Source organism: Tamandua tetradactyla, chromosome 12 (genome assembly GCF_023851605.1).
Source record: "Tamandua tetradactyla isolate mTamTet1 chromosome 12, mTamTet1.pri, whole genome shotgun sequence".
Classification (NCBI taxonomy): Eukaryota; Metazoa; Chordata; class Mammalia; order Pilosa; family Myrmecophagidae; genus Tamandua; species Tamandua tetradactyla.
In genome coordinates, this window is record NC_135338.1 from 63,881,932 (window position 1) to 63,895,979 (window position 14,048).

General features: G+C 38.8%; 1 protein-coding gene across 4 annotated transcripts in view; it reads left to right on the forward strand.

The window, feature by feature from the left end:
- ZNF839 (zinc finger protein 839) overlaps positions 1–14,048 on the forward strand; it is an 81,920-nt gene that overhangs the window by 35,901 nt on the left and 31,971 nt on the right. The gene's annotated exons all lie outside the window — the stretch shown is intronic.

Here is a 14,048-nt window from a genome sequence, read left to right on the forward strand (position 1 = left end):
TTACTAATGCTGTTGGAATGCAATATATCAGAAATGGATTGGCATTTATAAAGGGGATTTATTAAGTTACATGCAATTCTAGGGCTGTGAAAATGTCCAAAATAAGGCACCAAGAAGAGGATACCTTCACGTAAGAAAGGCCTTCTGCATCTCCAAAGGCCTGTGTCTAGGCCTTTGCTCTCTGAGTTCTTTCTCTCTCCTTTAAGGACTCGGGTAAATTGATTAAGACCCATCCTGAATAGACAGGGTCACAACTCCATGGAAATAATCTAATCAAAACATAACGCCCACAATTGGATGGAAACAATTCAGTCAATGGGTCCCACCCTTCAATGGGTTTGCCCCCATGAGACTGAATTAGAATGAAAAGAACATGGCTTTTCAATGTACATAGGTTTCAAACCAGCACAGTGATCAAGCTTGGAGAGTTGTCTTTCACTAAAGTTTGGGAAGACGAGTATGATTTTGCCAAAACACTCACACCACCTAGGGGTGTGACCTTGGGTAACTCAGCTTCTTTGAACTTTGGTTTCCTTAATTGTAGGTGGATTGGCTGAGCATTCTGGCTGGCATTCTCTGCTACAGAACCGAAAGCTTTCCCCATAGGCCCTGCTGCAACAAGTCTAAGGAATCACAAGATTTCATGACTATTCAGAACCCTGGGGAAAGGGTAACACTGGCTGGCAGTGTTACCTAGAGCCTGTGTACACGTTACCACACCCTGACAAATGCAGCCATGTGAAAACACAGCTTTTTGGGTTTGGTGTGGCAACTTGGGAAAGACTCCAGAAATGTCATATTTTCTGTAAAATGAAAGCACATTAATTGAATTTTAATTGAAGATAGACTACATGATAGAGTTGTATAACCTGACTAATCTAATTGGGATGGTGTAGAATTTACATACATTCACAATATTATACCTTTGTGGCCTGTTCAGCTAATACTCTTTGAGCCCCAGCAGGGCATGGAGGTCATAAAGGCAAACCAGATATGTACTTTGCCCCTAAGGAGTGTGTGATCTAACAGAGGAGATAAAACATGACCAAGATAATGTCTAGACAAGATTAAAAAAAAAAGCTAGAAAGATAGAAAAAAAACTAAATGGATTTTTAAGAAGGGAGAAATTATTTCTAGCAGAGGAGATCTGAAATGACTTTGTTGAGGAGGTAGTATCTGAACCAGATTTGGAAGGGTTGATTGAAGCTGACAATGCAGGAGAGGTAGTAGTTCATGAGGGGTAACATTGGGAGGCAACAGGAAGAAAACCAAGACAGAAGGCATTACAGGGCACTGTGGGGGACAGTGTGGATAGAAGGCATTGCAGGTCCCTGGAGGACAGTGTGTCTGGCACTTGGTGGTGCTCAGTAAATACTTTGTAATGTTGTTGAAGCCGGTCCTCCCTTTGGTGGCTGTTTTGCTATTATAGACTGACTGCTGCCTTGAACATCCTGGTACATATGTTTAGTGCCTGTGTGAGTTATGAAATCCTAGAAGTGGAAATTGTGGGGACCTCGTTTACATTGCTCTTTATGGCTTTTTGGTTTTCTAAAAATTTCACTTAAATTCTTTAATGAGCCCACATTGAATTGGGTCCTAAAAATTTAGAGAACTAAGAAATACAAGTAAATATTTCTTGATGAGACATGACATCAACGTAGTGGATTATGACTAGCATTATTTTAAAAATACTTTTTGTTGTGAAATATAAACAAACAAAAAAAGCAATAATTTTCAAAGTACATTTCAACATGTAACAACAACAGATTTCAAAATTTGGTATGGTTTACCAGTCCACATTTTCAGAATTTTCCTTCTAGCTGCTCCAAGACACTGGAGACTAAAATGAATATTTATATAATGATTCAGCAGTCATACTCATTTCTTAAATTCTGTTTTCTTTATTTTAACTCCTTCTCCTTTGATCTTAGTCCCAGTCTACAGGAATCTTTGGGCTATACCCATTCTAACTTTCTTGTTAAAAAGGGGTGATGACAATATAGGATAGGGGAATGAATTTATTTAATATTCTTGGAGAAGCTGACTCCTGTGGGTTTCAGGTCTTATCTGGCCTAGGAATCCTCTGGCGCTTGTAGGTTTCAGAAAAGTAAACACAGTACATGAAACTTTTGTAGGGTCTCAGAGCCCCAGGTGTTCGTCAGTGTTAGCAGGAATGATGTTTATTGGGGTATGACAGAACATGACAATTAGGAATATCTAGCTGAAGCTTACATAAGAGTAGACTCTAGAATAGCCTCTTGACTCCATTTGAAATCTGTTAGCCACCGATACCTTATTTTGATACATTTCATTTCCCCCTTTTGGTTAGGAAGCCATTGTTCATTCCTTGGTGCTAGGGCCAGGATCAACCCTGGGAATCATGTCCCCTGTTGTCAGGGAGACATTTACCCCTGAATGTATTATCTGGCCTATCTGCCTAGCTTTATTTTTTAATTATTTTTATAGTTTTTAAAAAAATTTTTATTAATAAAATCAATCAACATACAACATGAACATTCTTAAAGTATGAACATTCCATACTTGGTGTGCAATCAGTGCCTCACAATATCATTACATAGTTGTACATCATCACCTTGATCATTTCTCAGAACAATTACATCACTCCAGAAAAAGAAAAAAGAAAAAACTCATACATACCATACCCCTTTCCCTTCCCTCTCATTGACCACTAGTATTTCCCTCTACTCAATTTATTTTTAACATTTATTCCCCCTCTTATTTATATTTAATCCATATTTTTTTACTCATCTGTCCATACTGTAGATAAAAGGAGCATCAGAACAAGGTTTTCACAATCATACAGTCACTTTGTGAAAGCTATGTCATTATACGATCATCTTAAAAAATATGGCTACTGGAACACAGCTCTGTGGTTTCAGGCACTTCCCTCTAGCCTCTCTAATACACCTTAAACTAAAAAGGGGTTTTCTATATAATCCATAAGAATAAACTCCAGGATAACCTCTTGATTCTATTTGAAATCTCTCAGCCACTAATGTTTTGTTTTGTCCCACTTCTCTCTTCTCCCTTTTGGTTGAGAAGGTTTTCTCAATCTCTTGATGCTGAGTCCCACCTCATTCTAGGATTTCTATCCCACATTGCCAGGGAGGCTTACACCCCTGGGAGTCATGTCCCAAGTAGAGATGGGGAGGGCAGTGAGTTTGCTTGTAGGGCAGGTCTTTTGTTAACTAGTTCTCTCAGTCTTTGTCTCTGAAGGTTTTAATTTATCATTCAATTTTAAAGGACTGCTTGGCTAGATAAAGAATTCTTGGCTGAAAGCCTTTCTCCTCCAGGATCTTAAATGTGTAATACCACTGCCTTCTTGCTCCCATGATTTCCTGTTGAGTAGTGCAAACTACTGTGGTTTTCCCTTGTATGTAGTAGATCACTTTTCTTGTGCTGCTTTTGGGGTTTTCTGCTTTTCTTCAGCATTTGACAATCTGATTAATATGTATCTTGGAGTAGACCTATTTGGATTTATTTTTACTTGGGGTTCTTTGGGCATCTTTGATTTGCATATTTATGCCTTTTATAAGGGTTTAGAAGTTTTCTCTGATGATATCGTCAACTAACCTTCCCAGGCCTTTTCTCCTTCTGGGACACCAATTATTCTTGTATTTGTGCACATTTTGTTGTCTGTCATTTCCTGGAGATTCAGTTCCATTTTTTTCCATCTTTTTTTCAATTTCTTCTTTTGTGTCTGTAGTTCAGTTGTTCTGTCTTAAAGTTCACTTACTATTCCTTTCACTTCTTTGAATCTCTTATCATGTGATTCTAGTGTATTTCTTATTTGGTCTACCGTATCTTTCATCTCTGTGAGATCTGCTATTTTTCTATTTAATCTTTCAAATTCTTCTTCATGTCCTTCTAGTGTCTTCTTGATATTCTTTATTATAATATTCTTCTTGATATTCTTTATAACTGTCCTTGAGTAATTGTTCCATATTCTGTGTCCCCTCTGGTGTTTAGATTTGGTCATTTAGCTGGGCCATTTCTTCTTGGATTTTCACATGCTTTGTGATTTTCTTTTGTGTTTGGGGCATTTGATTAACTTAATAAGGTTATTTTGCAAGTTGGTTTCACTCCATTTGTCTCAAGTTTTGTATTGATTTGGGTTTGTGTTGAAGGTCCCCTTTTGCACTTGGTTTGTCAGTAATTCCCAGCCAAAACGAGGCTCAGAGCTCATGTAGGGGGTACAATTCTACCTTAGTTTAGTAAAAGCTAGACAGCGGTGCATAGGTAGTTTGGTGACATAGCATGCCTGCCCGCCATGCAGCAGTCCTGGGCTCAACTCCTGGCCCATGCACCCACTTCTCAAAAAAAAAAAAAATATAATAAACACCTGAAGGAGAGACCCGAAATACTTTGGGAATGATCTCAGACTTACCCATGGAATAGAAAGAGAAAAGTAAAATAAAAACTATAAAAGTGAGCCAAGATGGCAGCTTAATGAGGTGTGGGATTTAGTTCGTCTTCCAGAGCAGCTACCAAATAGCCAGGAACAGTACAGAACAACTGCTGGGGCCACATCAGTGACTGGACACACAGATTACACCAGTCTGGACAAGCTGGATCTGCTGTGATCCCACCCAGAACTGTGAATCCTTCAAGCCACAGTGGCACGCGCACCTCCCCCACAGGCTGGTGCTCAGAGGGGATAGGAAAAAGACTTTACTAGCAGCAAGGGGCTGAGCCCAGCCAAGCTCCAATTTGTGGAATTAATTAACAAATTCTGACTACTAAGAAACAGGCCCGCAGCTCAGCTGAACCTCAAGTAAGAGCTGAAGTTGCTGGTTTTTGCCCTGGCTCAGAAGGGGTAGGGCTGATGGAAAAAGAAAAAAAAATAAACAACAGAGTTTTCTTTGAATCAGACAGCACAAAATATTTGAAAGGGTCTGGGCCCTGAAGGAGAGGAGGGGGCTTATAGGACCTGGAGATACACAAAGCAACATACCAACTTAACCAACATACCAACTTAAGCTCTTCATTGGCAAACCTGAGGAACAGGGGTCCTGCTCTGAAAAAGATTTTTCTTTCTTCTGGCTGTGTTTCTACAGCTTGACTGCACTTTGGATACAACTGCAAGGCTTCTCAGGCCCTTCTGCCCCAGGCGAGGGCAGAATAAAGTTTATCTGAGAGCTTTGCTGGAGGCTGTGCCTTCCCCAGGAGAGGGACGGGGCCCAGCTCAGGTGGAATCCCTCCCTCAAAGAATTCAGACCCCAGGGTCTGAAAACTGAAGTGATTAAAGCTAGCCTACAACCTCTTCTCTGTCTCAACTACACCCCCAGCCGGGAGAGTCTGTTGAAGTTAAAGGAACCACATTACCTTTTGATGGTTGGATCCACAAGAAGATAACTGCCACTTACTGGGCAGGATAGGAAAAAAACAGAGTCTAGAGGCTTCATAGGAAAGTCTTTCAACCTGCTGGGTCTTGCCCACAGGGAAAACTGACGCAGGTGACTCTTTCCTCCTGAGAGGAGGCCAGTTTGGTCTGCAAAAATCTGACTGGGGTCTATAATACCTAAGTAGACCCTCCTAAGGAAAAAACAAAAATATATACCATACAGACAGGGCAAGAAACAAGAAAACAAGGACTGAAAAATTCTGATCTATTAAACAAAACCTAAGCTAGAGGTCTAGAATAAGCTGACCTGAATGTCAAACAACAAATAGACGATAAAGTCATCCAGCAAGAAAATCCTAGGTAAAAAAAGGTGAAAACAAGCTCCAGAATAATCTAATTAAGGAAATTAAATGCCTAGACGCCAGCAAAAAATAACAAATCACACTAGGAAAATTGAAGATATGGCCCAGTCAAAGGAACAAACCAACAATTCAGATGAGATACAGGAATTGAAACAATTAATTCGGAATGTTCGAACAGACATGGAAAATGTCATAAAAAATCAAGTCAATGAATTGAGGGAGGATATAAGAAGGCAAGGAATGAAGAAAAAGAAGAAATCAAAAGTCTAAAAAACCAAATCACAGAACTTATGGGAATGAAGGCACAGTAGAAGAGATGAAAAAACAATGGAAACCCACAATGTTAGATTTCAGGGGCAGAAGATAGGATTAGTGAACTGGAGGATGGGACATCTGAAATCTAACCAGCAAAAGAAAATATAGGGAAAAGAATGGAAAAATATGAATAGGGACTCAGAGAATTGAATGGCAACATGAAGCACGCGAATATACATGTTATGGGTGTCCCAGAAGGAGAAGAGAAGGGAAAAGGAGGAGAAAAACTAATGGAGGAAATTATCACTGAAAATTTCCCAACACTTATGAAAGACTTAAAATTATAGATCCAAGAAGTGCAGTGTACCCCAAACAAAATAGATCCAAATAGATGTACTCCAAGACACTTACTAATCAGAATGTCAGATGTGAAAGAGAAGAGAGAATTTTTAAAGCAGCAAGAGAAAAGCAACCCATCACATACAAGGGAAGCCCAATAAAACTATGCCTAGATTTCTCAGCAGAAACCACAGAGGTGAGAAGACAGTGCTGTATATTTATATTTAAGATATATATTTATTTATATATTTATGATATATTTAAGATACTGAAAGATATAAACTGCCAACCAAGAATTCTATAGCCAGCAAAATTGTCCTTCAAAAATGAGAGGGAAATTAAGACATTTTCAGACAAAAAAAATCACTGAGAGAATTTGTGACCAAGAGACTAGTTTTGCAAGAAATACTAAAGGGAGCACTAGAGGCAGATACGAAAAGACAGGGGAGGTGTGGGGAAGAGTATAGAAATGAAGCCTATCAGTAACGGTAAAAAGAAGAAAAATTAAGTATGACATATAAAATCCAAAAGGCAAAATGGTAGAAGAAAGTACTGTCCTTACAGTAATAACACTAAACATTAAAGGATTAAACTCCTCAATCAAAAGACATAGACTGGCAGAATGGATTAAAAAACAGGACCCATCTATATGCTGTCTACAGGGGACATTTTAGACCCAAGGATAAACATAGGTTCAAAGTGAAAGGTTGGGAAAAGATGTTTCATGCAAGTAACAATCAGGAAAGAGCAGGAGTAGCTATACTAATATCCAACAAATTAGACTTCAATTGTAAAGCAGTTGAAAGACACAAAGAAGGACACTATGTATTAAAAAAAGGAACAATTCAACAAGAAGACATAACAATCATAAATATTTATGCACTGAGCCAGAATGCTCCAAAATACATGAGGCAAACACTAAAAACACTGAAAAGAAAAAGGGACGCATCTACCATAATAGTTGGAGACTTCAATTCCCTGCTCTCTCAATGAACAGAACATCTAGACAGAGGATCAATTAAAAAAACAAAGAATTTGAATGATACAATAAACAAAGTAGACTTCACAGACATTGATAAAACATTACACCCCACAACAGCAGGATACACCTTTTCCCAAGTGCTCATGGATCATTCTCAAGGATAGACCACATGCTGGGTCACAAAGCAAGTCTCAATAAATTTAAAAAGATTGAAATCATACAAAACACCTTCTCAGATCATGAAGGAATGAAGTTGGAAATCAATAACAGGCAGAGGGCCAGAAAATTCACAAATATATGTAGGCTCAACAGTGCACTCTTAAGCAACCACAGGGTCAAGGATGAAGCTACAAGAGAAATCAGTAAACATCTTGAGGCAAATGAAAATGAAAACACATCAGAATTTTGGGATACAGCAATGCAGTGATAAGAGGGAAATTTATTGCCCTAAATGCCTATATAAAAAAAGAGCAAAAATCAAGGAATAAACTGTCCACTTGGAAGAAGTAGAGAAAGAACAGCAAACTAGCCCCAAAGCAAGCAAAAGGAAAGAAATAACGAAGATTATTACAGAATAAATTAAATTGAAAACAATCCAGAAAATCAGCAAAACCAGAAGTTGGTTCTATGAGAAAATTAATAAAATTGATGGACCCTTAGTGAGGTTGACACAAAGAAAAGAGAGGATGCAAAGAAATAAAATCAGGAATGCAAGAGGAAACATAACCACTGATCCCATAGACATAAAGGAGGTAATGCGAGGATACTATGAACAACTTTACACCAATAAACTTGACAATGTAGATGAAATGGACAACTTCCTAGAAAGGCATGAACAACATTGACTCGAGAAGAAATACACGACCTCAACAAACCAATCACAAGTAAAGAAATTGAATCAGTCACTAAGAAGCTCCCCCCCCCAAAAAAGTCCAGGACCAGATGGCTTCATATGTGAATTCTACCAAACATTCAAGAAAGAATTAGTACCAATCTTGCTCAGACTCCTCAAAAAAAATTGAAGAGGAGGGAAGCCTACCTAACTCATTCTATGACACCAATATCACCCTCATACCAAAAAGCTAGACAAAAATACTAGAAGAAAAGAAAATTACACACCAATCTCTGTAATGAATATAGATGCAAAAGTCCTCAACAAAATTCTCGCAAATCGAATCCAGCAGCACATTAAAAGAATTATAAACCATGACAAAGTAGGATTCATCCCAGATATACAAGGATGATTCAACATAAAATCAATTAACGTAATACACCGTATCAACAAATCAAAGCAGAAAAACCACATGATCATCTCGATTAATGCAGAAAAGGCATTTGACAAAATTCAACATCCTTTCTTGTTGAAAACACTTCAAAGAATAGGAATAGAAGGGAATCCAAATATATGAAAAACCCACAGCTAACATCATCCTCAGTGGGGAAAAACTGAAAACTTTCCCCCGATGATCAGGAACAAGACAAGGATGTCCACTATCACGATTGTGTTGAAAGTTCTAGCCAGAGCAATTAGACAAGAAAAAGAAATGCAAGGCATCAAAAATTGGAAAGGAAGAAGTAAAACTCTCACTGTTTGCAGATGATATGATACTATATGTCAAAAAACCACAAAAATCCACAGCAAAACTACTAGAGCTAATGAATGAGTACAGCAAAGTGGCAGGTTACAAGATCAACACTCAAAAATCTGTACTGTTTTTATACAGTAGTAATGAATAATCTGAGGGGGAAATCAAGGAAAAAGTTACATTTACTATTGCAACCAAAAGAATAAAATATTTAGGAGTAAATTTAAGGAAGCAAAAGACCCATAACAAAGAAAACTACAAGAAATTGCTAAAAGAAATCACAGAAGACCTAAATAAATGGAAGGGCATACCGCGTTCATGGATTGGAAGACCTAATATAGTTAGGATATCAGTTCTACCTAAATTGATTAATAGATTCAATGCAATACCAATTAAAATCCCCAAAATTTACTTTTCAGAAATAGAAAGACCAATAACCAAATTTATCTGGAAGGGCAGGGTGCTCTAAATAGCTGAAAATGTCCTGAGAAAGAAAAATGAAGTCGAGGTCACATGCTACCTGACTTTAATGTGTATTACAAAGCTACAGTGGTCAAAACAGCATGGTACTGGCATAAAGATAAATATATTGACCAATGGAATCAAATAGACTGTTCATTTATAGACCCTCTCATCTATGGACAATTGATCTTTGAGAAGGCAGACAAGCCAACTCACCTGGGACAAAACAGTCTCTTCAATAAATGGTGCCTAGAGAGCTGGATATCCATATGCAAAAGAATGAAAGAGGGATTCCTATCTCACAAACTATACAAAAATTAACTCAAAATGGATCTAAGACCTAAGCATTAGATCTAAGACCATAAAACTGTTAAAAAAAAATGTAAGAAAGTATCTTATAAATCTTATAATAGCAGGTAGTTTCCTAGATCTCATATCCAAAGCATAAGTGTTGAAGAAAGAAATAGATAAATGGGAACTCCTCAAAATTAACCACTTTTGTGCATCAAAGAACTTTGTCAGAAAAGTAAAAAGACAGTCTACACAATGGGAGACTATTTGGAAATGATGTATCAGGTAAGGGTCTAGTATCAAGAACATACAAAGAGATTGTTCAACTCAACAACAAAAAGACAATCCAAATACAAAATGGAAAAAGACATGAACAGACACTTCTCAGAAGGGGAAATACAAATGGCCAAAAGGCACGTGAAAAGATGCTCAACTTCCATGGCTGTTAGAGAAATGCAAATCAAAACCACAGTGAGATATCATCTCACACCCACCCGAATGACCATTATCAATAAAACAGAAAATGACAAGTGCTTGAGAGGATGTGGAGAGGCACACTTCTCCACTGTTGGTGGGAATGTCAAATCGTACAACTGCTCTGGAAGGCAGTTTGGTGGTTCCTCAGGAAGCTAAGTATAGAATTGCCATATGACCTGGCAATACCATTGCTAGGTATCTATTCAGAGGACATAAGGGCAAGTACACAAACGGACATTTACACATCAGTGTTTATAGCAGCATTATTTATAGTTGCCAAGAAGTGGAAACAGCCCAGTTGTCCATCAACAGACAAGGGCTAAACAAGCTGTGGTGTATACATACGATGGAATGTTATGTAACTGTAAAACAGAATAAAGTTATGAAGTATGTAACAACATTGATGGACCTTGAGGATATTATGCTGAGTGAGATTAGCCAGAAACAAAAGGACAAATACTGTATGGTCTCACTGATATGAACTAACATCAGTGAATGAACTTGGAGAATTTCAATTAAGAACAGTGACCATCAGGAGATAGAAATAGGGTAGATTTTGGGTAAGTGGAGCTGAAGGGATACAGATTGTGCAACAGGACTGATTTTAAAAATTCATAAATGGATAGCTCGATACTATCTAACTGTAATATAATAATGTTAGTACACTGAATGAAGCTGAATGTGAAAATGCTAGAGGGAGGAGGACTGGGGGTACAAATGAAATCAGAAGGAAAGATAGACAATAAAGACTGAGATGGTACAATCTAGGAATGCCTAGCATGTACAGGGATAGTAACTAAATGTACAAATTTAAAAAATGTTTTTGCATGAGGAAGAACAAAGGAATGTTAATATTGCAGGGTGTTGAAAATAGATGGTAACTCATATTTTAAAACTAACTTATGTGTGAGACAAAAGCAAAAACTGTTTATTTGGTATAAAATTTATATTTTGACTAGTGCATCTCCTAATATAACTTATATGAACAGTTTGATTGAACACCATGAGTACATGGAACCTTGAGTAGGGCATGAGATTTTGTAGGTTTGTCCAGAGTTATGCCCTGATAAATCTCAGTGTGATTTGAATAGTGAGTAAAAAAGTATTTGCAAAGTCCCCAATGGGGAATGGTGAGAACGAGGGAAAATTCAACTTCCGCATTTGGAGAAGGCCTGACATTCTTGCAAGCAGTGGGGACAACAAAGTCAATAGGCCAAACCCTCAATCTTGGGGTTTCTTGATATGAAATATATCCCCACAAAGCATAGGCTAAGCCTACTTAAAATTAGGCCTCAGAGTCACCCCCAGAGAACCTCTTTTGTTGCTCAGATTCTCTCAGCCAACACAGCAAGTAAGCTCATTGCCCTCCCCCTCACTACACGGGACATGACTCCCAGGGGTGTAAACCTCCCTGGCAATATAGGATAGAAATCCTAGAATGAGCGGGGTTTCAGCATCAAGGGATTGAGAAAACATTCTTGACTGAAAGGGGGAAGAGAGAAATGAGACAAAATAAAGTGTCAGTGGCTGAGAGATTTCAAATAGAGTGGAGAGGTTATCCGGAGATTATTTGTGTGCATTATATAGATAACCCCTTTTTGGTTTAAGGTGTATTGGAGAGGTTGGAGGGAAGTACCTATGTCTGTACAGCTATGTCCCAGTATCCATGTTTCTTTAAGAATATTGTATAATGATATAGCTTTTGCAAGTGACTGTGTGATTGTGAAAACCTAGTTCTGATGCTCTATTTATTTATGGTATGGACAGATGAGTAAAAGATAGTGATTAAAAATAAATAAATAATAGGGGGAACAAACGTTAAAATAAATTGGGTACAGGGAAATAGTTGTGGTCAATGAGAGGGAAGATAAGGGGTATGGTACGTATGAGTTTTTCTTTTTTCTTTTTGGTATATGAGTCTATTTCCCTTTTCAGTGTTTGCAGTGTATTCCTCATGTATTTTGGGGCATTCTGGTTCGGTGCGTAAATCTTTATGATTGTTATGTCTTCTTGTTTAATTGTTCCTTTTATTAGTATATAGTATCCTTCTTTGTCTCTTTTAACTGTTTTACATTTGAAGTCTAATTTGTTGGATATTAGTATAGCCACTCCTGCTCTTTTCTGGTTGTTATTTGCATGAAATATCTTTTCCCAACCTTTCACTTTCAACCTATGTTTATCTTTGGGTCTAAGATGTGTTTCCTGTAGACAGCATATAGAAGGATCCTGTTTTTTAATCCATTCTGCCAGTCTATGTCTTTTGATTGGGGAATTCAGTCCATTGACATTTAGTGTTATTACTGTTTGGATAATATTTCCTCTAACATTTTGCCTTTTGTATTATATATATCATATCTGATTTTCCTTCTTTCTACACTCTTCTCCATACCTCTCTCTTCTGTCTTTTTGTATCTGACTCTAGTGCTCCCTTTAGTATTTCTTGCAGAGCTGGTCTCTTGGTCACAAATTCTCTCAGTGACTTTTTGTCTGAGAATGTTTTAATTTCTCCCTCATTTTTGAAGGATAATTTTGCTGGATATTGGAGTCTTGGTTGGCAGTTTTTCTCTTTTAGTAATTTAAATATATCATCCCACTGTCTTCTCACCTCCATGGTTTCTGCTGAGAAATCTACACATAGTCTTATTGGGTTTCCCTTGTATGTGATGGATTGTTTTTCTCTTGCTGCTTTCAAGATCCTCTCTTTCTCTTTGACCTCTGACATTCTAACTAATAAGTGTCTTAGAGAACGCCTATTTGGGAATAATCTCCTTGGGGTGCGCTACACTTCTTGGATCTGTAATTTTAGGTCTTTCATAAGAGTTGGGAAATTTTCAGTGATAATTTGTTCCATTAGTTTTTCTCCTCCTTTTCCCTTCTCTTCTCCTTCTGGGACACCCACAACACGTATATTTGTGCGGTTCATATTGTCCTTGAGTTCCCTGATACCCTGTTCAAATTTTTCCATTCTTTTCCCGATAGTTCCTGTTTCTTTTTGGAATTCAGATGTTCCATCCTCCAAATCACTAATTCTATCTTCTGTCTCTTTAAATCTATCATTGTAGGTATCCATTGTTTTTTCCATCTTTTCTACTTTATCCTTCACTTCCATAAGTTCTGTGATTTGTTTTTTCAGTTTTTCTATTTCTTCTTTATGTTCAGCCCATGTCCTCTTCATGTCCTCCCTCAATTTATCGATTTCATTTTTGAAGAGGTTTTCCATTTCTGTTCGTATATTCAGCATTAGTTGTCTCAGCTCTTGTATCTCATTTGAACTATTGGTTTGTTCCTTTGACTGGGCCATATTCTCAATCTTCTGAGCGTGGACCGTTATCTTCTGCTGCTGGCGTCTGGGCATTTAGTCAGATTTCCCTGGGTGTCGGACCCAACAAGGTTGTAAGATTTTTCTGTGAAATCTCAGGGTTCTGTTTTTCTTATCCTGCCCAGTAGGTGGCGCTCGTGGCACACATTTGTCTCACGTGTTTGGAATGGATCCCCCTGGTCACCGATCTCCGCGGCCTGGGGATTTCCGATCCAGTTCTCTCCGTTGGTTCAGGGGGCCGCGCGAGGTGGGGGCGTCAGCCACCGCGGCTTGAGGGGACCCTGTGGCTGGTCGCCGGCCACAGCGGGCCTGGGGAATTCGCCACCGGACCAGGAAGTCGCCTGCGGGGGAGGGGCGTCAGTCACCGGCCGCCGCGGCCTGGGGAATTCCCCACCGGACCAGGAATCCACCCACGGGGGAGGGCCACCGCGGCTTGGATAGCCCTCTGATCCGAGACTCATAGCCGCGGACTCGAAGCCGAGACTCGAAGCCGCCCGCAAAAGAGGGGCGCCGGCCGCCTCGGCTTGGGGAACTTGCCTCTCCGAGACTCTCAGCCGGCCCGGGAAGGAGGGAGAGAGTAGCTCCGGCGCCGCAGCTGCCACTGCTCGGG